This window comes from Marmota monax, unplaced genomic scaffold, assembly GCF_021218885.2.
Source record: "Marmota monax isolate L192 unplaced genomic scaffold, Marmota_monax_Labrador192_F-V1.1 WCK01_AAM20220418_F8-fsc00059, whole genome shotgun sequence".
Taxonomy (NCBI): Eukaryota; Metazoa; Chordata; class Mammalia; order Rodentia; family Sciuridae; genus Marmota; species Marmota monax.
In genome coordinates this window covers 1,314,152-1,340,358 of record NW_026693595.1, presented here as the reverse complement: position 1 = coordinate 1,340,358, position 26,207 = coordinate 1,314,152, and the positions used below count along the sequence as shown (strand labels likewise).

Below are 26,207 nucleotides of genomic sequence, written 5' to 3'. Positions count from 1 at the left end.
CCCTCACACAAGATACCCACGTACACCAAAGTTGCCGGAAATTTTGTTTTGTTTACTTGGGTTTTGAAATCTACGCGGGACTGGTAGGGTCTCCGGAAAGATCTATAGTGTCCCCGTGGTGACTCTACCAGACCTTTTGACCTGGGAGGTCTAGGAGCACTAGTAGCTGGAGGAAAGGTCTCAGCGGGTGGCCGTAAGGAGGGGCGAATGAGCTCTTCTGGGGGGTAAGGGGTGAACGCATCCTTGGTGCTGGCGGAGAAGAAAAACCCTTTCCTGTTCTGACCTGAATTTAGCTCAGAAAGAAGTTTCCTCTCCTTGGGCAAGAGAACCTCTGGGCGCTGGAGAAGCTGGAGCGCGGGGACCGGAGCCTGGAGTAGAGGAGAGAAGAAGGGGGAGGGAATGGGGGGCGGGACCCGATGTAAGTGCAGCTTTGGGGGAGATCCTGTGGCTTCCTAGCCTTGATCGGGATCTGGGGATTGGAGCGGGAGACGGGAAACTTCTGAAGATCGCTGACCGGGTTCTGCCGAGGGAAAATGGGGTATCTTTTCCAGGGTGGAACGTGTCATGCCCGGTGGCGGCTCAGTGGGGTCAGAGTTGGGTGCCCTGCAGGAGCGCACGTTTTTTATGGGGTCTGCTCACGGGCTTTTGGCGGAGTTGCCATGCGAGGACATGTCAATAAATTGGATGTTATGGGATGTTGACAGCGTAACAGATTTGGAGGTATTCCGGGGCAAAAATGGTTTTGGCTTTCTCGTTCCCTTCCCCCATGTCCGGAGAGAAATAGTGATTTAGAGGGCTCTGTGAGTGGCCCCTTATGGTTTCCTTCTCTCCCAAAAGCTTCTCTGTAGCTGACCGGAGGAGGGGGCCCTAGCTGGGCTTAGAGGAACCTCCGTCGGCCTGGGAAGTGAGTAAATGTGTGTGTGGTGGGGGCGCGCTTCCGGCAGGCGCGCTTTTGGGACTGCTTGGGGTGTACACAACCTGACACGCTCTGCTAGGGTGAAGGGAGAGGAAAGTGCCATTTGGTGTAGCTGGAGCAAGACAGCCTTAGGTGGTGTCTGATGTTATAGCTCTCCAAGTCCAGAGCAGCAGGACACCTTTGTCCCCACCCGCCCTAATCCCCTGCTGCCTGGCCTCTTGAGTTTGTGATTAGAAAGCGATGCTTTCAGTCAGAGGAGCAGGAGCTCAAGGTCTTGCTCTTTGCCCTCTTAGTGGGAGGACATATTTCAGAGAAGTCAGTTCTGCCCAGGACTAAGACCTGGGCAAGCAGCACGGTTTGGGTTCTCCTCACCTCTTCCTTATCCCAAGGAAGTAAGGGAAGCTAGTCAGGTTTTATTGCCTGGGTTCCTGTCATCTGCAGAAGAGTTGTTTTCTAATGACTTGTTAGGATTCTACTGGCATCATTTTCTATGGAAGAAAATACAGAGTCTGTTCAAGTCTTTTTACCAAAGCTTAAAGTTGAGCACTGCATATACCCAGGATGGCCACAGAGAGGACCAACACTAAAGGGCAGAAGGCCTGTTAATCTTTTAAGAGATGTCTCCTGTTCAGCCAACCATGAGCATCTCCCATATACCAACCATATTTAGTAGGATAAGTTCTTGAACACACAGTTTCTTCTTTTTTAAAATTTTAAATTGTTTTGAATATTACTTTTTATACAGCAGATGAGGAAACCAAGACTCATGGGAAGTTGATGCCACAGGATCACCCAGCTAGAGAGTGGCAAAACCTAGAATTCTGGCTCAGGACCATCTCTCATGGATCCTGCCTTTTAGGATCTTCCAGATAGGGAGAGAAAAGTAATATTTCAATTTCCCTGTATTCTAATTTAGTGGCTCAATAAACTGGAAGCAAATACCCAGTCATAATTCACAGATATTGAGTTCAAATAAACCTGGATTTGTTGATGCTAAGAAGGCTCATAACTTACAATGGCAGAGACATTGGTATCTTTCTGAATTCACAGAGCAGAACTTAGATGTTGTAGAATCAATGGGGAGGGGGGCAGAAATTGCTACCCAAACCACTTTTGAACAAGCAAACATTGCAGTGTCCCCCAACCTTACTTGGCTTTTTCTTTTAAAAAGTAATACTAAGAAAGTTTACATATAAATAACACCAAGTACTATTTAATGTGTTTTTTACAACCTCATTGAGGAAATTTATAGCTTACAGAGGTTACACAGGACCACTTGAATTGATGCCATAACCAGTGTAAAAAGATCAGCTATTCTACAGTATAAACCCTTTCCTCTGTAGATCAAAGGAGCATATGCCTATGCTAAGTCTTCGGGGTGGTAAATTGAGTTCACACATGCAATATCATTGCATTGTAAGGGCCAACTGTATTTCTTATTCATCCTTTACTGCACTGACCTTTTAACACTTTACACATCCTTTTGTTATTCTTTCTTTTCATCAAGAAACCAGCTGTAGTTCAGCTGAGGGCAGTAACCAATTTACAAATGTCTCTGAAATGTTCTATTTTTACCCAGTTGGGCTTGGGGGGTCTCTTCTCCTGTGTTGCAGATTGAAACTAGAACCTGTTACTATTTCTGAAATCATCTACTGTACTGGTAGTATTTTTGATATCTTCAGTAAGATAGGGAGGTGAGTAAGGTGAGTAATTTTCACCATAGTAAAGGTACACTCAGAATATCAATGTAATGGTTTCTGTAACATCTTAGCATTTAAAAGTAATAAGAGGTAAAATTTCTGGCCTGGAGATGTCTACAGAAAAGAATAGCTATGCCTCTTCTGTTTAGAAAAGATAGGATGTGCAGAGTGATACTAGAAGCAATCAAACAAACAAGCTAAAAGGACACGCTTGTCTTCTAGAATGGAACAATAATGAGGGTTTTCCTGCCTCCGGTTATGGAGATAGCATTATGTTTTGGTAGGTTTTACAAAAATGTTTATATTTTGTTAATGGTTATACCTTGAAATTCTGAAGTGATACCCAGCCATAATCATTTTTAATTGCTGCTATTATGTCAGCATATATCATGTTTGCTTGATATTAACATCAGCTATAGAATGCTTTGCCTTTCTTCCCTAGGAGCACCATCTCTGACTACAAGTCCCTTTAGTATCTAGTACCACCAGGGTGGCTGAGGGTAGGAGGTGTGCATGCTTCTTGGCCTGTTGGGGGAGGAGGAAGAGGCCTTTGTCCTTTTCACTAATTTGTGTGCTCTGACCCTTTGAACTAACAGTCTACTTGTTACAGAGTTTAAATGACATAAAGGAATACGACTGGACATATTGTTAATTGTAGACCTTGTTTGGACTAAATCTACAAAGAGGCATTAATTTCTGGTTATTGGAGTCTGGGAAGAAGATCCCTTTTGAACAGATGGTTTGCAATGTGCAATAGCTGTGTTTATCCTTCTATGAGTTGCCTATAATCCTTGATTCCAAGCCTGAGATTACGAGGGGCAAAAACCCCCTCCCCAAACCATATAATTTATCTTGAACAAGATTCCAGAGGGATAAAATTAGATGCATGCCATACTGAGGAAATATTTTACCTGGAGTCCCCATGGACAGCCTGTGGACTTCGAAATTGCAAAGGCCACTTCTCAGGCTGCAAAAGCGGGAAAGTCACTGAACTTAATGGAGCCCCTGTTCCTTCATCTGTAAAATGATAAATCTCTAGATAATAGAGTGAGTTAACTATGCATTGCTCAGCACATAGTTAGGCTTGCAGTAAAAGGTTTGTTGAATCTGAATCAGAGGAGAAAGGTTGAACTAAGTGAGATCCAAACTTTATTGAGATGCTGAGAAAGGAAGACATTTTAAAAATGGAATATGCAAAATGTAAAGATTAGGGAAACACATTTTTGATGGCCTAGTTAGACGGGCTTTGTAGACATGGAAAATGATTTTCTAATTCAACTAACAGTTTTAAATAGCTAAATAGTTGTATGTTTGATTCTAAACAATTATGGATGATTTCCCATGGCAGTGCCACCCTTCTCTCACTGATTCTTGTTGTAGCTTTATTAGGTATTATAACATAAACTTACTGGAGATGGGAGAAAGGGAAAGAAAATATCTGAAGAATGATTATTTTATAGAGTATCTTGCCTAAGCTTATTATGTTAAATCATATTTGAATTTATATTCTTTTAAATTCTTAGACTACAGCTTGTACAAGTAAAATCAGAAGAATAGTTTTCCAACTAAGTAGGAAGAGATACTATAACAGGAAGAAGCTGGTTCATTGATGTCCTGAAGGCCTCCCACTCTGCAGATTAATTTTGACCTTTGAGTAATGGGATGCTTGAAATGCAGATATATGGTAGGGATTGAGTTCTGGGTGCTTATGGATGGCATTGGAAATAGAGGACATGGCTAGTCTGTTGGGCTGTATGGGAATGGGCTGTGATCCCCCAGGTCCTCCAGTTCTTAGGCATTTTATAACAGAAGAGTAAATTGATGTTGTAGTCCCAGGTTGATCCCTGTGTGAAACGTTTGGCTTTGTACACAGCAGCTCTTCACACCCAAGAGCCTCAGCCCTGACCTCTGCCAGCCACTCTCACGTGCTTATTTCTCATGCTTATTTCTTGTGATAAGGTAAACAGGAGAACAGGGGAATATGGACTGGAAAAAGCAATTTGGAGTGCACAGCCTGATGTTGATGGGTCTGCGTCTGCAGCATTAACTTCATAGATAAGAAATGCGGATTTTCAGTGTATATTTGAAATGAAAAACTATTTATTTATTTATTTTTTTTTGGTGAGTCCCAAAGCAGCTGAATTTGCCTTCTTACTATCTTTCATGGGCTTATATCCAGAAGTCTTAACCTGAAAGGTCAGCCAGAGAAGCAGGGTAGTATGCTGGGAAAATATCCAGTGCTCTCTGACTCTTTGGCTGAGAGAGGGAGTCCTGACCCAGAAATGTCCCCTGGGCAGGGAGGAGTATTTGTGGTGTTGGTTCAAGTTATGTGAAGCAGTGTCTGGGTTTTCCCCAAGGCTGAGGGATCTCCAGGCATTGCTATGACTTGAGACTGTATTTCCAGATTCTTGTGATTGGCCCTGGGGATTTATTGAGGCTGAAAGGGAGAGGAGTCTGTGTTGAGACTGATTTCTCCCATAACAGGATGGTGGTGGCTTCAGTTAATTCAGATTGGATTAGTGACAAAGAAGCCACCTTTGACTTCCTAAATGGTAAACATGCTTATAGACATTTATGCATGCTAGAAAATAATACATACATATGCAATTATACATGTATATAGATATATATGTCCATCAGTTTTTTATTTTATTTATGTATTTTTTAATGTGGTGTTGAGTCAAACCCAATGCCTTACCTGTGCTAGGCAAGTGCTCTACCACTGAGCCACAACCCCAGTCATCAGTTTTTATTTTTATAAAAATAAAATTCATACATACTTTAGAGTGAAATTACTTATGTGATATTCTCTCTACTTTCTACAAGTCAAATCTCCACCTCTAAGCGCACCAACAATTAATGCCAATAAACTCTTCAGTGTGAGTTAATTCTGGGAGGAAAATGAGACCAGAAGGAGGCAGGGGAGTGAGTATAAGGGTGGGGGTAGATTTGATCAAGATATATTATATGCATGTATGAATATGATACAATGAAACCCATTATTTGGTATATTAATATGTACTAATTAAAAAAGAAGAAGAAACAAGAAAGAAAAGAAGAGCAGAAGTTGGGTTTGAGTGAAACTCCGGAGTATTTCCTTTGATTAACCAACCTGACCCTTGGTTGATTCTTCCCTTCTTTCTTTCTTTCTTTCTTTCTATATTTATTTTTTAGTTGTACACAATACCTTTATTTTGTTTATGTATTTTTTTATATGTGCTAAGGACCGAACCCAGGGCCGTGCTAGGCAAGCGCTCTACCGCTGAGCCACAACTCCAGCCCAGTTCTTTATTTTTTTGAATAAGGGAACTTTACGCCTATTCCTTTCAACTTATGGGGTTGCTATAAATATTGTGTCCAAACAATATTATCCAAAGGAAGGCATAGAGACCATTATATAATCTAAAAAGGACACCAAGAAGATGCAAAAACTGCCCTAAGGAAAATAAGAGCATGCTGTGGTTAATGGGGATTTCTAGATTTGAGCAGTTTGTGATTTTCCAGATTCTTGTGATTGGCCCTGGAGATTTAATGAGGCTGAAAGGGAGAGGAGTCAGTGTTGAGACTGATTTCTCCCATAACAGGATGGTGGTGACTTCATTTTCTGCCCAAGAGACATGGAGACATGTAGGGCTGGAGCAGCTGACCAGAAAGTCAACAGCTAAGGCTTCTTATGTCCTGGTTGGACAGGCCTGGTGTTTATGAAGCCTGTATGACGTAGAGGTTGCAAGATTTGAATTTGAGTCCACTGTGTATAGAAGAGTAGTGGGAAATAAAACTGGAATGCGGATAGGCCCATGAGGGATATAATGAGACACTTAGGTGGAAACACCGAGAACCCAACTCATATTGCTTAAACAAAACTAAAAAGCAGATGCAGACACAGGGAATTTGTGTGCAGTTCTGAAAGCAGAAGGTGAACCAGACCTTAACCTGATCTGCACATTCCTCATGGCAAAGCCTCTTCTGCCCTAAACTGACGTTAATTATGGTATTATTTTGTTTTGCTGCAGAAATATTAAGGAGTATCACTACAGGGATGTTGGCCTTAATCCAGGTAAAGGCGTACATAACGTACTCCAGGATGCTCTCTGTTGTACTTATCTCATCTGAAGAATTCTCAATTCTGAAACATCTAGATATATGATTTGTAAAAGAGTAATTGGGTGCCTTTCTAGCTGAAAAGCTATAGAGAGCGCTTATGTCCACTATTTCTCTGTTTTCCCGTGTTAGCTTTATTCTCAGACAGGTGCTCCCCACGAAGCAGCAACGCTCATGTGCTTTTTGGTACCTCTTATATCCAGTGTTGAAATTAACCCCCAACCAAGACTCTGATTGGTTCTGACCACTGAATGAGGTCATGTTCCCACACTTGGACCAGTCTCTTTGTCCAGAGGGGTAGCAGTACTTGGGTGGGTCAGCTCGGGTCACATGTCCAGCCTTGAAGTGAGAGAGATGTTGACCTTTCGTAGGCAGTCCAACATTTGGGGAGGGACAGTTCCCTAAAGGAAAATGAAATGCTGTTATTAGAATAAGGGAAACCAGATGTGAGTCAAAAAATGACCCCACTACAGATCAGATTATATAAGCCTATAAATGGATCTGCAGGGAGTTTCAACATTACCAGAGAGGATAAGAAGTTACATTGAAGACTCACGAGGAGGATTGGCAACAACCTGTTGATTCAGTACACCTGAGAGTCCAGTAGGTAGCGTACTATACCGTGAGACATTCTCTGCTCTCAAGGGGGTAGGACATTTTTACCCATGACCATCCTCAGTAAGACAAACATTATGGAGCTCTGAGCATCATGTTCATTTATGTCTGGAGGCCATGTCCACTGGTGGCATTTATACATAATGAACTCATGGAGGCAGAGAGGCTATTGTGTGTTTCAAGGTTATTGGTAAGAAAAACAGAAACTCACAGCAGAAGGATTTGGGCATTCTGGTAGAGGTGGATTCAGTGGGGCTTGATAACCCAGGAGAAGTGGAGGATGAGGAGGAGGGAGAATGTGAAGATAACGGCAAAGTTTTGGCCTTGAGACCAGTAGAATAGTGGACTCATTTGTAAAATTAGGACAGCTCACCATTTTTTAAAAATTTATTTTTTAGTTGTAGTTGGACACAGTACCTTTATTCATTTTTTTGTGTGTGTGGTGCTGAGGATTGAACCCAGGGTCTTGCACATGTGAGGTGAGCGCTTTACCACTGAGCCACAACCCCAGCCCCAGTTTACCATTTTTAAGAGAATATAAATTACTGCCTGTTGCACTCCTGCTGTATACTGGGTCTCAAGAAGTATTCACCCTACATGATTGCATTCACTTACTTTCTCCATTTTTTCTTAAATGGACTCATTTGTAAAATTAAGGTAGGACCAGTTTTAGGCAAAAAAATACAGGTTCAGCATTGTTTATTTTAAAAATTATTTTTCTTTTTTTCCCTTTTTTAAAAATTTTAAAAAAATTTGTTCTAATTAGTTATACATGACAATAGAATGCATTTTGACACATACATAAATGGAGTATAACTTCTCATTCTTCTGATTGTATATTATGTAGTTACACTAGTCATGTAATTGTATGTGCACATAGGGTAATAATGTTCAAATCATTCTACTATCATTCCTATCCCCATACCCTCCCTTCTCCCTTCACTTCCCTCTGTCTAATCCAAAGTGCCTCTCTTCTTCCCTAGCCACCCCCTCAATGTGAATTAACATCCACATATCAGAAAAAAATATTTGGCCTTTGGTTCTTTGGGATTGGCTTCTTTCGCTAGCATGATAATCTCCAGTTCCATCCATTTACCTGCAGATGGTATAATTTCATTCTTCTTTAAGGCGGAGTATTATTCCATTGTGTGTATATACCACAACTTCTTTATCCATTCATCTGTTGAAGGGTACCTAGGTTGCTTCCATATGCTGGTTCCTACACAGGGCCTCAATAAATTGCTAAGGCTGGCTTTGAACTTGTGATCCTCCTGCCTCAGCTTCTACAGCTGCTGGGATTACAGGCATGCTCCACTGCATCCAGCTCCATTCTGTTTCTATATAGCTGACTTTCCCCCTTCAGATTCTATATATAAAGGATGTCATCAGCCTTGGTTTTATTTGAGATAGAAAGAAGTGCTGAGAGAAATGTATGGTAGATGGGAGAGAATTTAGATGGGGAAAGAAGTAAAAATTCTCGGCAGATGAATTCCACCACTCATCCACCTCAATATAAGTGAAACTGTAGAAGTTTCTTCATGTATGAAATGAGATAATATGAGTACTTTCCGTACAGGATTGTTGGAAGGATTAGTTATAAGCAATTTGAATGGGCTGGGGTTATAGCCCAGTGGTAAAGTGCTTGCATAGCATGTGTGAGGCACTGGGTTCCATTCCCAGCACTGCATAAAAATAAATAAAAAAAGGTATTGCCTCCATTTACAAGTTAAATAAATAAATAAATAATTTTTTTAAACAAATTTGAGAGCCAGATGCAGTGGTATATACCTATAATCTCAGGTACTCAGGGAGCTGAGGCAGGGATTGTAAATTCAAGGCTAATCTGGGCAGTTTAGTGATAGTAGTCTCAAAAAAAAAAAAAAAAAAGGTCTGGGGATGTAGCTCACTGGTAGATCACTACTGGGTTCAAGTACTAGGCTCAATCCCCAGTAAAACACACACATACATACACAGTAGTTTGGGAATAGTACCTGAAATATGTTACATCTTTAGCAAACATCAGTTATATCTTGCTTTAAAAATTTTTTTAAACCTGCACTAAATCATTTCACCCCCCTTAGTTATTTTTTATGTTCCCTTTCACTTTTAAACAAGTCCAAGAGAAATTAGAAATTATGATCTCCCTAATTGTACGTGTGTGTGTGTGTGTGTGTGTGTGTGTGTGTGAGAGAGAGAGAGAGAGAGAGAGAGAGAGAGAGAGAGAGAGAGAGAGTGTGTAATCACACACCTACCCTTTCAGGAGCCAGAGAGCTCCTTCAGCTCAGGACAGTGCCTCATTGCTGATTGTGTCCCCAGCACCTACAGCAGTGTAGGGTGTGGTCATGTGGGACAGGAGGCTTGACAGGTGAGGCAAAGAGGAGTGAAGGGTAAGTGGAGAATCTGAGAGGTTCATGTTGAGGTGGAAAGGAAGTGAGCTGGTGTGTAGGATGTTCCCGATCTCATTAGTCACCGAAAAGGTGGAGGTCACCTGCAAAGAAGCAGGGGCTGGGTGAAACTAATACCTGGATGCTCCACCTATCATTGTTTTGGGACATTTTTAGGAAATTCTTATAAAAATCAAAGAAAAATCACAATAAATGATCGCCAAATTGCAGTGAAGTTATTTCCCTCTTGTACTTAGCTATTGCTCAGGAACTGAGTAAATGAATGAGTGAAAAAAATGAACCATCAGTTTAGTGATCTTGCTTTATTCTGATGTTTTCTTGCTAATGCTCATGAGCCTGAGATTAGAAAAGGACACATCAGGAGTTAGAATTTACCAGGGTTAGAGAAAGAGAGTCTGGGAAACTAGGGTTGACAGTTTCTGTCTACAGAGCACCGGATTTGAAATGATTGACGAGTGTGTAAGTGATGAGGAAGGTGGTGGAGCCAAAGTTGGATCTACCAACCCAGTGAATAGGGTGGGGTTGGGGCTCGAAATTAAAACAGAGGGCCAGTTTGATAAGAGTCGCAGAAGTGGAAAGATCAGAGCCTTCCCAGGGAGCTTTTGTGAACTACTAGATACAGCTGTCCTGCTTGATGATGCAGATGTCCTATGTGTCCAAGATGTGGACATGCAGGTGGCCTGGCCAGATAGAGAAGACGCGAGGGCTAGTGGGTTGGAAGGAGTCAAGAAACTGAGACTGGGATATTGGAAGTGTTATCAGGGTGTATAAGATGAGGATTCCAAAATAATTCATGCTGTTATACTCACCGGGCAGATAAACATGAAGTTTGCCTCATATTTCAATTCTCTTTGGGTAAGTGTAAGTATTATCTCTGCCTCACATAACTGTGTGCTCTTATTTGTACTGCAGGTCCTGTACTAACTTAAGGGATAAAAACAGACACATGGGTGATTACTTTCAACTCCCAAATGTATCTTCCCTTATTTGACTTAAAAACTGAGGATTGCATTGAGCCCTGAAGAAACAGCATAAGCAGAGAATGTAAAACCAAAACTAATATTTAAGGATGATTTTTAAATGGTTTATGCCATGTCATACTTTACGTTTACTTCTAGAGTAGGTTGTCACATAGCCTATTTTCCATCTCTATATTATAATGGATGTTTGTGACTATAATTTATTCACATGTCACATATTTTGCCTTTTATACACATATTTTATATAGCAAAAATGAAACTATGTTCTGAAAATGTCCTTTATGTATTCATTTCCTAAACTTTACTGCTTTATAGGAGTATAGCAATATTTTAAAATGTAGGTTTTAAATTATTTATAGATTGTTCTGTTTATAATATATAATATTTTAACATTGTCCTGTAAAACATTATATTCATCTTGTTTGCATTTGTATGTTAATCTTTATGTTAATTTAGGATTAGCATCACAAAAGAAGTATTAAGTTACTATTATAATCTGTGCATTATTTAAGAAGCTAATTCTCTCCTGGGAAAATTGCATTTTGGATACCATGCCAGTATTGAAACCAAAATTTATTACAAGTCAGTCTTTCCTTGATGCCTTTCCCAGTATCCCCATATGACAAACTGTGTATTCATGTGTGTGTATGTGTGTGTATACTGAAGGGCTGATATTTTTGTAATAAGTACTGGAAGTTTGGAATTTTCCTATACTGAGAGGCTCCTACAGCTGTAAAAATATACCATCCTCTCCATATCAGTGTTCCCAGGCTTGTGCCTTGTTTTCTCTAGTTGAAACTTCTCAACCAAAATAAAGCTGGGTAGTGTTCACTAGTCTGAATACAGTGCAGGGAGTAGAAATAATCCCAGGGCCTTTTAACTTTCTAAGCAAATATTCATAAGTATGAGGTTAGAAGACTACTAGTTACTCATCCAGGGTCGATTCTGTTAGCATTTAATTTAAGTGTTTGTATGTGTGTTGGGTTGGGGTGGAGAGATAGAGAGGGGAGAATCATCAATTTTAAAGTTTCCCAAGAAAAAACTAAATTGTAGGTCACTTAGGACTTATCACTGGCTAGCTTCCAGCAAAAGTTTTTTTTTTTCTTTATTTCTGTAAACTATGGGGCATCTTTCTTTTGGGTTAGTCCTTGTGGACTAATTTACCAAATGCTGTGTTCTTTGGCTTATCACAGGATGATGTCATTGCTTCTGGGCTGGGTGGATGATCCTGGGACTAGTGAAGGAGAATCAAGGCTGAAAATAAGTGACTTGAGTCACCCCTCTAGGTCCCACCCCATCACTAATATATCATATACTTTTGAACAGGTCACAGGTTTTCTTTATGATAAAAGATTTGTTCTACTCATTTACTTAAAAAATAGTTGTTGAAAGCATCAAGAAAGTGGAAAGGCAACCCAGAGAGTGGGAACAAATATTTATAAATCACGTCTGCTGGATGACTTGTATAAAATATACAAAGAGCTCTTATACTTAATGATGAAAAGAGCAGTTGCTCAATTAAAAATGAGTGCGAATTGATATGATTTAACATTTCTGCAAAAAAGATATACAAATGGCCAATAAGCGCACAAAAAGATGTTCGACATCATCATTCATCAAGAAAATTTAAGTTTCAATGAGATGCTAGTTTACACTTACTAGGAAGGCAATAATAATAATACAGATGATCATAAGTGTTTGAAAGGATGTAGAGAAATCAGAACCCTCATACACTGCTGGTGAGAATGTAAAATGGGCACATTGGAAAAGAGTTTGGCAGTTTTTTGAAAGGTTAATCACAAGGCTGCCCTATGACCCAACAATTCTGTTCATATATGTGTGTGTATATATATATTCATTCTCTGAAAATGTTTCTCAACAGAAAAATTTGTTTATGTTAGCATTATTCAAAATAGTCAAAAAGTAGAAATAAATATCAACTGGAGAATGGATAAATAAATTATGGTATAGCCATATAATGGAATATTATTCTACAATACAAATAAAGTTCTGATACATGCTACAGTATTGATGAATCTGAAAATGCTGTGCTAAGTGAAAGAGTCAGTCACCAAAAGCCATATATTAAGTCATTGTATTTTTATGTAATGTCCAGAATTGGCAAATCTGTAGACATAGAGGTTAGTTAGTGGTTGTCTAGGTTTGGAAGGGTAATGGGGCATAGTGGTGATGACTATAGGTATGAAATTTGGGGAGAGGGGATTGATGGGAATGTTCTAACATTGTGGTGATCTTTGCACAACTCTAAATATATGAGAAACTATTGAACAGGATACTTAAAATGAGAGAACTGTATGATGAATTACATCTTTATAAAATTGTTAAGAACAGTTATTGAGTACCCAATATTTATCAGCCATTTAAATAAGCAAAATCCTACTGCATTTGTCTGTTCACATGAAACATACTTTGGAATGGGAAGGGACAAGCTATAAGCTGATAATTAAATTAATAAAATAATTTCATATTATAAGTGTTTGTTGGAAAGCAAAATATGTAGACTAAAAAGCAAGTAAGAGCTAGGGAACTCTTTTGGGTAGATTGGTCAGGAAAACACATTGAGGAGGAAGTACTGAGTAGATAACAGAATGTTAGCAAAGCCCCAAGCACAAGGTGGTCTGGGGTGGGATGAGATCCACACAGAGGGGACTGGGAATGCAAGAGTCCCAGGGAAGGGGCTGGTCTAGGTAGAGTCTAGTTAACGAGCAAGAAATGGTCAAGCTTGAAGTTGGAGAGGACGGTCTTAAAGCTTAATTTCGGTGACATCACTTTTTCATTTAGAAGTCACCAGGAGCATTGCCTAGTGCATTAAAACAAGCCTTCCCCGGGCTTTTAGAGTCCTGTACCTTCTTGTTCTGAAATGCTTTCCCCATCATCTTTCCTACTCTGTCTCTTAAAGCCAAACTGAACTTCCTCTCATCCTCCAGATATTAGGCTCAATGCTACCCTGGTTTTGTGCCAGTTTCTCTCTCTCTCTCTCTCTCTCTCTTTCTTTCTTTCCTTCCTTCCTTCCTTTCTTTTTTCTTTTTTTTATAATAACTTTAATCAATTTATTTATTTTTATGTGGTGCTAAGGATTGAACCCAGTGCCTCACATGTGCTAGGCAAATGCTCTTATCACTGAGCTATAGCCCCAGCCTCTTGTGCCAATTTTTCTACCTGGAGTATTCACCTGACCCATAGCTCTTCTAGAAATTTTATATCTTCTCAAATATTACCCCTTTACCCATATCTTGCTCTGGAAGTATAAGTACATAAAGGTATAGGTAAAATTACTTTGATTTTTCAATTCATTGACTCCCATAATAGTTTTCCAAAATTTTTCTTAGGGAATTTAGAATAGTTAAGTTTTCCTTCTTTTGTTTTTCTCTTATGGGGACTTACTCTGTACTCTGCAGCGTGTAGCATGATGTCTTGCTCATTGAAAGGAATCATTAGCTGGGAGTGGCAGCACATGCCTGTAATCCTAATGACTCTGGAGGCTGAGGCAGGAGGATCATAGGTTCAAGGCCAGTATCAGCAATTTAGTGAGGCCCTCAGCAGTTTTGTGAGACCCTGTCTCAAAATTTTAAAAAACAAGGGGTTGTGGTGGTGAGATGTAGCACAGTGGTAAAGCACTCCTGGTTTCAATCCCCAGTACCAAATTATTAAATATTGTTTGAATCTTAAACTATTTTACAGATATATATCGTACATGCAAAGTAACCCTGAACACTGGAGAAAATTTTCAAAAAGTTTTACAATCCAGTCAATAAGGAAAGCTAATTAATGCTTACTATATTTCATAAAGGGGTGTGGTAAAAAGCAGTGCTCTCAGATTGAAGAGTCATTCATGTGTGGACTCTGAAGCTCAGGCTTCCTGGGAAATAGACTAACACTTATCTTTTAGTGTTTTTAGGACCTTGGCATCATCAGCAGGTCATTTTTTTCTGATTTTGACTTTCATGAACATTCTTTGTGTGAGAATCAGAGTTCTCAATGTGACCGCATTCACGCCAAGATCCAAGCCCCAGCTCATCCTAGGACTGGGGTCACTTCTCTGTGGGTCCCAGTGAACCCCATGGATGCTGCTGGCTGTGATTCTCTCTGGGGGCGGCAGAGAAGATTCGTGGGAAGAACAACAGAGAGCACCCCCGATCCCCCAAACACTGTGAAAGAACAATGTTTTGTAAACAATGTTTTCAGATCACAAGCAGATTTTATTTTTGGTGTGGAAACAGTAGGAGTAGCAACAATAAGCAGATTCAGTGCACCTTAAGGGTCCTAAAGGAAATAAGCAGTAAAATCTTGTGGTTTGAGGCTCATGGCAGGGCCTACCTGGATTGGCTCTTTCAAAGGGCCCAAACTGAGGTTATATCTGCATGAGAGGAGGGATTGCAGACTCCAGCACAGACATAAATTAAGCCTGCAGCTTAGTCCTTAAGGAGTGGCTTCAGAAATATCCTTGGAGACAGGAAACAAACTGAGGACAAATAGAACAAATATTCATTGGGAGTTAACTCCCTTTAATCATAGAAGGAAAGTTCTCTTGGTTGGGTGACATGGCCAGAAGCCAGTTTCTCAATTGAGATGGGTCTCCCTATCGGAGGACCTGTTTAGTTTTATCATATCCAAGCCTCAAATGACCAGGCCTTCAGACTTCTGCAGGTAGGAGGAAAGATGGGTTCTATTTTCTGGGTCAGATGAAAGAGAGATGGGAGAGCCAAGTTCTGTCATGGGATACATGGCTTGAGAACAGAACGGTTTCCTCCTTTCAGTTGTGCTGGGTTTCCACAGCTAAGGCCTTTGTCACTTTTTGTTTGGGCTATTGCATAAGTCTTAGCTTGTCCACCATAGTCTGCTCCTTTTCCTCTAGTCAAAGAGACTTTATTTTTTCCCCCTTCCTCTTATTTGTTTTCTTCTTCTACTCTTCCTTCTTCAATTTTCTGAGCATCACTCATTGTAACCATTTTGCCATTCTTTGCACATTTTCTGCCACATTCTGCGTTTCTGCCTCCCCTCATGTCATTCTCACTGTATGGACATCCTCATGTCAATATTGCTCGATCTACAAAGCCCTTCTCAGCTTCCTCAAAGAAACTCTGTGGCTAAAACTTCCACTGTTTAAACTGTCACCGAACCTTGTATGCTTCTTTTTATTGGAATTTGACATTTTCACTGTGCATTCTTTCTTTCTTTCTTTCTATCTATCTATCTATCTATCTATCTATCTATCTATCTCTATCATCTATCTCTTCCATCATCTTTCTGCCTACTCATGCATCATCTGTTTTATCTTCTCTGTCAGAGAGCCATTCCCTTAAAGACAGGACTTCTGTCTGCTTCATCTTTGTTCCAGATGGCACCCAGAACTGAGTGCTCTGCAGTTAAAATGCCCTTAAAAACATATTCTGAAACATATGCATAGCTCTGAGGAGAAGAGGCAGAGAGACCACAGTAGTTGTTAGTACTATCCACATCGAATATTTCTATTTCTCCTGGCCATGGGATAAATCCAGGTTTCCCTATCTTTGGTGTTAAACATGGCAACGTGACTTCAGTTGGCCAGTGGAAAGTGAGCAGTGGGGACACAGGTCACTTTCTTAATGGTCAATAAAGGACTCATGATGATCAACATCTGCTGGGATGATTGACAGAACTCCAGGTGGTAGATGTTCCAATTGTCTGGGTCCTTGAGGGATCTGATGTGCAGCATGTCCAGCCAATGCTTAGTGGATGCATAAGATGAACCAGAACTTTCTCATTTTAAGTTGATGAGTTTCATGGGGTCATTTGTTACTGCAGTGAAACCGTGTCCATCCTAATACAGAAGTTTAATCTCACTAGTTTTCTCTTTTGCTTCTAAATGATAAAATAGGCAGATCTCAGTGATCTCCAGTTTACATTTTTCTCATTTTTCAATTGGTTATTGTATGTGCCAACACCCCAAAATCAAACAAATGAAAACCAGAAGCCAGATAGCAGGTCTTTACAAATATATATATAGGTGTGATTCTGTTACTTAAAGGAGATTTGCATTTCCTGAAGGAAACCCTGAAGGTCTTAGGGCTTAATTATCCTCTGAGTTGCTTCCCTATCCTCATGTTGCATATCGATCTTGCCAATTCTGTGGATGAGATTTATTCTGTGAGTTCAGATTGGTGACTAGTGAGCCTGTTTAGAAAATTCAAAAATTTTTTTCTTTTCCAAGAAGACAGAAACTTATTGTAGTTTGCCTTTTTATGTTTTCCCCACCAAATGAAAATAATTGATAAATATTGCATTTCAGAGGATTGTTCCTGTAGTCCCAGCTACTTGGGACATTGAGACAAGAGTATTGCTAGAGTCTAGAAATTCGAGGTCAGCCTGGGAAACATAGTGAGATCTTGTCTTAAAAAAAAAAAAGTTTTTTAATGGAGAATTGTCTTTCTGCTTGCCAAAAGTACTTGCTTTTGCTTTTTCTGAGGGCCACATTGTTCTTTCAGAAATATGACACCCACTGCTGCAGAATCTGCTTAAATTTGCCGCCTCTTTCCAGGGGACATTGTGCTTCAGCTGTTAGAGAACTGGCCTTTCAACATGTGGATATCTTGCACTCACTGATTTATGTGATGTGGACACAGTAGGGAACATCTGAGATGTAAAATATGATGGCCTGATTCTCCAGCTGTTGAAATTAATCCAAAGTAGCAGATATTTCTTCTTTGGCAACACAGAATCAAAGCACCATGCAGTGATTTGGTTCCCCGATTTGTGATCTGCTAAAAACTGGAAGAACTTAAAATGGAGGGAGTAAGTGCTTCATAATGTGAAAAATATTCCAATATTGTGCAGTCTTGGGCAAATTAAGCACCATGAAAGTAGGACTATTTTGAAAAAAAAATTGATATACTGCATGTGGATGTGAGGATTTTTTTTTTCTAAAATACCCTTTTATCAAAGTTGTCAAAATCTTATTTTGTTCAACCTAATTCTGAAAAAGGCAAAGATTATAGTGGCGCTCGGCCACTTTCTAGACTCCCAGCTGTGAAGATCATCTCTGGCATTTGTTCATTTTTTTCACTTGTAAATCTCCTTTGCAATCTGTCTGTCCTTCAATATTTCTTGAAAATATTTAGGATACTCCTACCATACTGGGCACTTGACTAAGCAGTGCACAGTACTCCCTACATTCCAGGAATTTGTATACTCACAGAAGGAGTTTATCAGCTTGCTTCAGAGTACATCATCCAGAACTCATTGGTTTGTTACCACAGTCATTATTGCTAACGAGGCTTTGAGTTAACTGGAAGGTTCTCCATCAACTGATGGGTCCAATCAGGGCCTGGATGGTATAGCAGGGCTTCACTCACATGCCTGGTGGTTGGTATTGTCTGCTAACTTGGGGGTGTTGGGTTACTTGGCCACATGTCTCATCCAGCAGGCTAGCTGAGGCTTCTTCCCATACTGAAGAAGGTATCCTTGGAGCCAGACAGAAGCAGCCTCCATGTGAAAGTCCTTTTCAGATTCTGCTTGTGTTTTATTTGCAAACATCTTATAGGTCAAAATGAGTCACAGGACTAAGCCAACCTTTAAGAAGTCGAGAGATAGATTTCATCTCTAGATAAAAGGAGATACAAATAATTGGCCATATTTTGTGTTCTAGCATAGGGAGACTGCTACTAACCAAATGTAGAGAAAACAAAAGTGTGTCAGATGGTGGTAAGTGCTGTGCATAGGAAATAGGAAAGAAGAAAATAAAACAAAAAAGCAGGAGAGAGGAAATATCTAGGAAAAAAAATTCAGTTGTAAACAGGATGGCTAAAGAAGTCTTCATAGGGAAGGTGGTGTGAGCAAAGATCTAAAGAAGGTGGGGAAAGAAAGGAACCTCATAGACAGCTGGAGGAAGCACAGTCTAGCAGAGGGAACGAAGGCACTGGACAGGAGAGACATTGGTATGTTCGAGAATGGCAAAACACCAGTAGTGCTGAGGGAGCAAGGGTGTGGTAGAGGTGGTCCACAGAGGTAGTGCAGGTGAGTTGGAGAAGTAGATCCCATCCTACGGGTCAGTGTTTTCCAACATTTTAATGTGCATTTAAGTCACATGGATCTCCTTAAAACATAGAGTCTGCTTTAGTAGAGCAGAGATGGAGCTGAAAATTTGCATTTTGAACAGGTTTTAGGTGGTAACACTGCTGCTGCTTGTCTGGGACAGCATTTTGAGGGACCAACCAGGAGGTGTTTGCAGGTCAGGCACAATAAGGACTTTGGATTTTCTCTGAATGAGGAGGGAGGCCCTTAGAAAGCTTTGAACAGAGCTGTGACCTGTTCTCGCTCTCTCTCTCTCTTTTTTTTTAAGAGAGAGGGAGAGAGAAGGAGAGAGAGAGAGAGAATTTTTTAATATTTATTTTTTAGTATTTGGCGGACACAACGTCTTTGTTTGTATGTGGTGCTGAGGATCGAACCCCGGGCCGCACGCATGCCAGGCGAGCGTGCTACCGCTTGAGCCACATCCCCAGCCCTGTGACCTGTTCTCTACCATATGATCAAAGAGGGCCTTGGTTAAAAATGTTTAAGTACATGCCTACAGGGTAAAGGAATGGAGGTACCCTTCAGTCTAATGTGGAAAATATTGTCTGAACTTAGCTTGCCAGAACCTCAATCTTTGGAAAGTTCTTTCTTCTATAAAGAGCTTTTCCTGTCTATTCTCAATGAGCAAAAAGTGAACCTAGACTTGGATTTCTCCTCACCCTAGTTCCACACCACATCTGTTCTAGAATGCACCTGCTCTGTCTCTAGGCATTCACCTAAATTCTCATTACTAGAGCTCTTCTGCCTTAGCTTTTTCTTTCCCTGATCCCTACCTCCCTGCCTCATGTGGCTCTCAGTCCTGGCTTCACAATCCAAGCATCTGTAGCCTTTGTTGACACCTCAAAGAGTAATTGATCTGGGTTAGGGAGGGTCTTACCCTCTTCACTGTGGTCTTGTTTTCTAACAACAAAGTCTACCTTGGTCTGAAAATATGATATGGAAAATTTTAGAAATAACAATTTCTAAATTTTAAATATCTTTTTTTATAGTATATTATTTTCATTACTCTATTTTATTATTAATTTTTGTTAATCTCTTCATGTACCTGATATATGAATTAAACTTTATCCTAAATATGTATTTATAGGAAAAAAACATAGTATGTATAAAGTTAGGTGCTATCTATGGTTTGGACCTCTGCTGGGTAGTCCTGGAAAGAGATTCCTGTGGGCGAGGGAGGACTACTCTATGCACACAGGCTGAGAACCACTGACAACCACTGTGCTCTTCCTCAGCACCTGATATGTTGGAGGTTGCCACAGAGGTCAGAGCTTCTCTTTCTTTGAAATGTCCACTCTCTTTTCATCTACTGTGGTCTCTTTCATTAGCAAAACACATGAATATTAACTCATGTTCAACCCTACTCTGTTTTGATGTCTGGGTGGCCAGCTTTTGCCTAATTATAATCCATTTGCATTTGAGGTAGGGGATGATTTTTGAGTAGCTACAAATACATGAGTATCTAAGTGTTTGTAATGTTTAGTGTCACATATTTTTGCTTTTTTTGTGTCATTGCTATTGTGTGACTCTGTCCACGTAACAAATCTGTAGGTAAACTTCAGTGTCTTACCCAGGGGAGAGGATACTGGGAATATGAGCTGGAAGATCAGTCATCTCTGGGTTGCATGTTTATAATCTCTTCTAATGAGCTTGAAATACAATGCCCATTTGAATTTTTTATCTCATTGTTCATCTCAATTGTTTATAATATTCTAGGAAATAACATACACTGTGCATTCCAAAACTATAGCATAGTTATATTTTGGTGTTGTTCGGAAACGTTTAATTAAGCTACAGACTTTGGTATTTTTAAATTTTTGCAGTACATGAGGAGCCTCAAAATATAGAGGTGGCTTGGGTCTGTCAACCTTTGAGAGGTCTTCCCCAAAGCCTATGTGATTCCAAGGAGAAGGCTTCCCTTCCCTTTTAATTTAGCTTATATATGTAGGTCTTTTTTGAGGGTTCTGTTTATTCTTAAATGACTTTTTGTTACTTTATCAGAGTAGGAAATAAAGAAGAGTGTAATATAGTGCAAAATATTATCTGTGATTTGTGTCACAAATTTGCTGTATCATCATGTACTAGGAATTACTTGTCTGTGCCTCATTAACTTGTAACAGATTTAAACTAATTATTAACTCAACCAGATAGATTGACTTGAGTGTTATCATAAAGGGCTCTGAGATGGAGAGCATGACCAAGTTCCATAAAATTTATTGCTTAAACCTTGCTGCATCCAGCATTCTATTAAGGAGTTGCCTTTTGACCCCAAATTACTACACTGGAGCTTGGTATTATTTACTGTTGGGAAGAAATCGTGTGTGTATTTCAATTAACAGTAATTTTTTTTTGTCTTGAAAGAAATGTCCTTTCCAATAGTCCATGGCTGTGGAAAATCCCTAATATTAGTCTCCTAAAATATAAATGCCCTTTAGGTAATTAGAGTTTGGAGCAATCATGTCGCCTAGCCCCCTCATTATAGAGATGAAGAGATGGAGGCCCCTAGAGCAGTATGGGTAGAGTATTGACCTGCTATTAGCAGATCTGAGTTCCAGTAACTTCACGCACTGATTATGAAAACAGCTCCTGAAACTTGACTGGTTAATAAAAATATAGAGAACATTTTCTAGTCATCTTGATTTTTGTAGGGTGTGTGTGTGTGTGTGGGGGGGTGTTTTAGTCATTCTTGCTAATCATTTTGTGTTTATCACCATTTGTGTTTCTTCAGGAGGCCTGTGGTGGGGAACTGGTCAAGGGAATTTGCATGTGTAGCTAGCTATGTGGCAACTGGGCATCAAGTTATCTAACTTGATTTTGGAGGCAATATTTTTATCCGTAGGTCTGTGGAAATCTGACCTTTGTGCTCCTTTCACTAAAATGCCTTGATAAAAATGATAGATACTTCTCCTTAAATTTGGTTCAGCAAAAAGTTTGAGGAATATTTCACAGTTCTATCATGGTGATTTTGGCAATAAGATAAATGATTGAAGAAATGACTGACCCATAGCCATTTTAGTCAGTCCCTGGGAACCAGACACCTCTTTCTTGGGGAGAGTCAGAAGGTTCATTCTGGGGAAGGCTGGCATGGTCATTATTTTCGTAAGTAGGAATATCACTGTATTATGATGGGGTACTTTTACCCATGACTGCAGTGCTGTGGGCCGGGAAGCTAAACTTAGCTGTGCTTAACCAATCCCGACTGTCTTATATGCTCTGTGGATAGTGCACAATGAGGGGTAAGTTGCTGTATTCATCATGGTGAGCAGCATAAGTTCTGTTTATAGGTCTTTGGAAGTTATGTAGTAACTAAGATAATAGAAGAGACATATCAGCATATCTAATAGAGTCACTGTAGGAATTCAAGTTAACATGATACATTTGAAATGGGAGTAAGTGCGTGTGGTTGCCCAAACCATTCTCCACCCTAAGTCTTTATCACTTTGGTTTATTGAGGTTTTAAACCTATTTCACAACTTAGCTACAGAATGTTGGCATGTTAGAACTAAGAGGGAGGGAAACATGGGCAGTGCTGTTCTTTCACGAAATTGCTTGCATCTATTTGAACAATGCAAATGTAGCAATCAGGTGATAGGCAGTGTTTGCATATTAAAATAATTCATGGACTAATTCTCAGTCCTGTGGAAGCTTCAGATAGAAGCTTAATATCTATTAAATGCACTTGCTTTTTCTTCATTTATCTAGATATGAGATATTTGTCCAGCTAAGTATGTCTTGGGTTACTGCAAAAATCTGTAAACATTGCAGTGATTCTTTTGGTATAACACTCTATTGGGTTTATCTTTTATGTCAACAGTAAGTACTTAGGAATGATAGAAGAGAGATACTTAAAACTCGATCTACTACGCCAAGTCCATTTTCTTAAACATCACTTCTAACTTTCTATTTTATAGATACAAACATTTACTTGGTAGGCATAATGATTATTTAAACTCCCTGTTTTGTATTTATTTGATAGATATTGAAGCCCAAGCCAGCTGCTCAGATAAAGGTCAATGGACTTTTTATGTTGTATAAATAAATAAATAATAAAAAAGGTTTAGCCGGGCTCAAGAACTGAGATAAAGTTATTCTAGAATTATCAGGTTAGAGTTGAAACTTCAGTAAAAATTCAAAGAATGATTCTTAAGGACAAGTTATGATATTTCTTAGGTTTAGTTTAGGATAGTGAGAACAGCACTGAGGGTGGTGTTGGAAAGATCTTATTTCTGTCGTTTGCTGCTAGTGTAGACTTGGGTAAATCACTGAATTTAGTGAGGACTCACTTTGGTTATTTGGAGAATGGAGAAGAGGTTGTAAAATTTTTAAAAATATGTTTTGGGAGCAGTATTCGTTCACTCACTTATTCTTTCCAAAAAGATGTACCAGACAAATACTAGGCACCAGGCACTGTAATAGGTACTGGCCATGTGGCAATATTTTAAAAGTTAGTAAGGAAATAAACAGCAGAGAAAGTAGTCGGGGAAGGCCACTCAGGAGGTCAGAAAGACTTTGACTTCTGAGGAGATGATATTTGATCCAAGATGTAAATTATGAGAAGGAAATAGGAAATGGGAGCAGAAATAAAGGGAATGCCAGGCGGCTGAGACCCCAAGTGCAAAGGCCCAGAGCCTGGAAAGGAGGCCGGTGGGGTTGGAGTGAGGAGCCAGAGGCTTTAGGAGACGGTAGTGGAAAGGTAAGTGGGAGCCAGATTTGGGGGCCTTCTCATGAGGCAAGTGAAAGCGTTTTTGATGCTATTATAAACATAACAGGAAGTAATTGACAAAATTTTATAAAGAGGTCTGACATTATCTCATATAAAACCATATGGGAATGCCCTTAAAATGGGAAAAGGTGTGAATGTAAGCATTTAATATTGCCGTCAAATAGGATAACCTAGTTAGATGAGTTAGATGATGATATTTATCCTGTTGACAAAGGTTTTTTTTTTTTTTTGTACTATTGATTGAACCCAGGTGCTTTGCTAGCCTCCCATGTCATTGGGATTACAGGCTTTCATCGCCACTCTGGGCTAAGGTTGTAAAATTTTTAAAAATACGTTTTGGGAGCAAGTGAATGTAGAGGTGATTGGCAACCTACCTTGGTGATATTAATTCTCTCTAACCTGATGTTCAGATTTTGTGTTTTTGAGCATGTATCCACTAAAGACCCAGGTACCACCTGGGAACTAGCTAGCCTCAAGTAAAATACCCATCTCTAGGTAATTCAAAGAGTAGAGCATTAACTTGTGCAGAATTAGGAATTTATGGTGCTTGGATATCATGGGCAGATGTAGTGTCAATAAACCAGATTTCAAGGGGAGACTGATTATTACAAATAATGCCTTGTGCTTCAAGAATTCTTGTTGAGTCTAATAAATATAGAATTTTTCTCCTAAGATACTTGTTGAGATACCAAAACATTTTACTTGAAAAAGGAAAGTATGTGCTGATCTTTATGGTTTGAGGGATTTATTGGCAATTTAGAAATCATTATTGATCTCTCTATATGAGAAGTCGAAGCTATGAAGATATGGTCAACGAGAAGCAGAATATGGCAGCACCTAATAGTTATGGGAAGACAAACTTTTAACTTTTCATGTTTATAATAAGTGATAATCCTTATCACTTGTGAATTTTTAGCTTCAAAACTTTACTCATGTGCCTAAGAGTGAACTGAGTTTTCATCAAGATGGTCTGTTATAGATAACTACACTCAGTACTGAAAAAACTTTTAATGTTTTTAATTATCTCCTAAAGTTGAGCTTGGATAAAAATCTTCTTGAAATCTCATTTCATTTTGAACATATATTGGGCTTCTAGCATCATAAAACAGAAATGAATACAGATCGAATGGGCAGAAGCAGGGTACATTTGATTACGCAGGTAAGGAGAGACAGTGATGAGCTTGCAACCTTTTTGAATGTTGTTCCACCTGTCACTTGTGGTGGCCACTTAGTCGTCTCTTGAACTGAGTTGACTGAGCAGGGAGAAGACCAGATGCTGATCAGGTGTGGTAGGCTGATAACTGGGCGCTTCTGCCAAACTCGTAGGTAATGCCAATGTGTATGGTGCTGTGCTTCCCGTCCTAGGGACACTCTTAGAGAATCACTGATTTATAGACCTTTACTTGTTTTTAAAGACAATTACATTAGATGGATGTTTTACACCTCCTAGCTCTGAGCCATTTATGCCTTCTCATCTTTGTTTCAAAATTGCCAGCCATTTCTTTCAGAGCTTATAGTAGTTCCAAATGACTCCATCATGTAGCATAAACAGTTGTATTTTGTGGTGACTAAGATGGTCATGTTAGTGGAAAGCAGTGCTTTACTAAGAAATGCTGAAATTCTTTATTCATTTCATAAAAGGAAAGCTTCACATATTGTGGATGATTCTCAAGGTAGTATTTGCACTGGGTAGTTCCAAGTGCTGAAGTGGCTGCTATGGCTTTAGGGAAGCTCTTTAATTGAATAAAACCAATCTGATAAAATATTGAAACTAAACAAACAACTTCTTAATTTTTTGCTGCCTCATTTGCATCACCTTTGTAAAAATCTCCCTTGATGACTGGGATTTTTTCCTAAGGACTTTTTCTTCTTTAAATCGGGTTTATTGAAGTATCATTTGCATATAGTACAATTTACTGCATAATTTGATAAGTTTCAACAAATGCCTATAGCCTTGTAACCACCAGTATGATGAAGATATGTAAAAGTTCTGTAGCCTTCAAAAATTCCCTAGTGCTGTTTTTTAATCGGCCTCTTGCCTCACCCCCTTCCTCTGGCAACTACTAATCTGCCTTTTGGTCTATCTTGCCTCTTCTTGAATGTCTTTTTGATGAGAGATATATATTATTTTCACCCACAGTTTCTGACTCATAATTCCCTCTCCAGCACAGACTGTAGAAATTAGAATTTCTTTTCTTCAAGCAGATCATAGAAACTCTAATATTTCTCCACTTTTCTGTCTCGGAACTGGCCATCAAGAAATTCTCTGACCTATTCTGTCTGATAGTAGATCATAAGACTCCCATTTCGAAAGAGGTCTTGCCCTATACCTGGGGGGAAGGAATGTTTGCACAGAGAGGCCAAGAAGAATCTGAACATCTGGGTCACATATCACTTCTAGGATTTCTGGTTTTCCCCACTCAGTCTATTAGCATTAGATCATATGCTTTTCATACAATCACATATCTGTCCCATGGCACAATAATTCTCACACAATGAAATTTCCATAAAACCCCCAAAGGACAGAGAGTTTTCAGAGGGCTGAATATGTGAAGGGTAGTGTTCCCAGAGAGGGCATAGACCCTCCAAGGGGCTTTCCTATATCTTGACCTATACATCTTTCATTCTTATCCTTTAAAATAACACTAATAAACAGAAGTAAATATTCCCTGAGTTCTGTGAGTTGCTGTAGCAAAT

General features: G+C 39.5%; 1 protein-coding gene across 3 annotated transcripts in view; it reads left to right on the top strand.

Annotated features, from left to right (window-relative positions):
* Pcsk5 (proprotein convertase subtilisin/kexin type 5) overlaps window positions 1–26,207 on the top strand; it is a 449,712-nt gene that overhangs the window by 853 nt on the left and 422,652 nt on the right. The gene's annotated exons all lie outside the window — the stretch shown is intronic.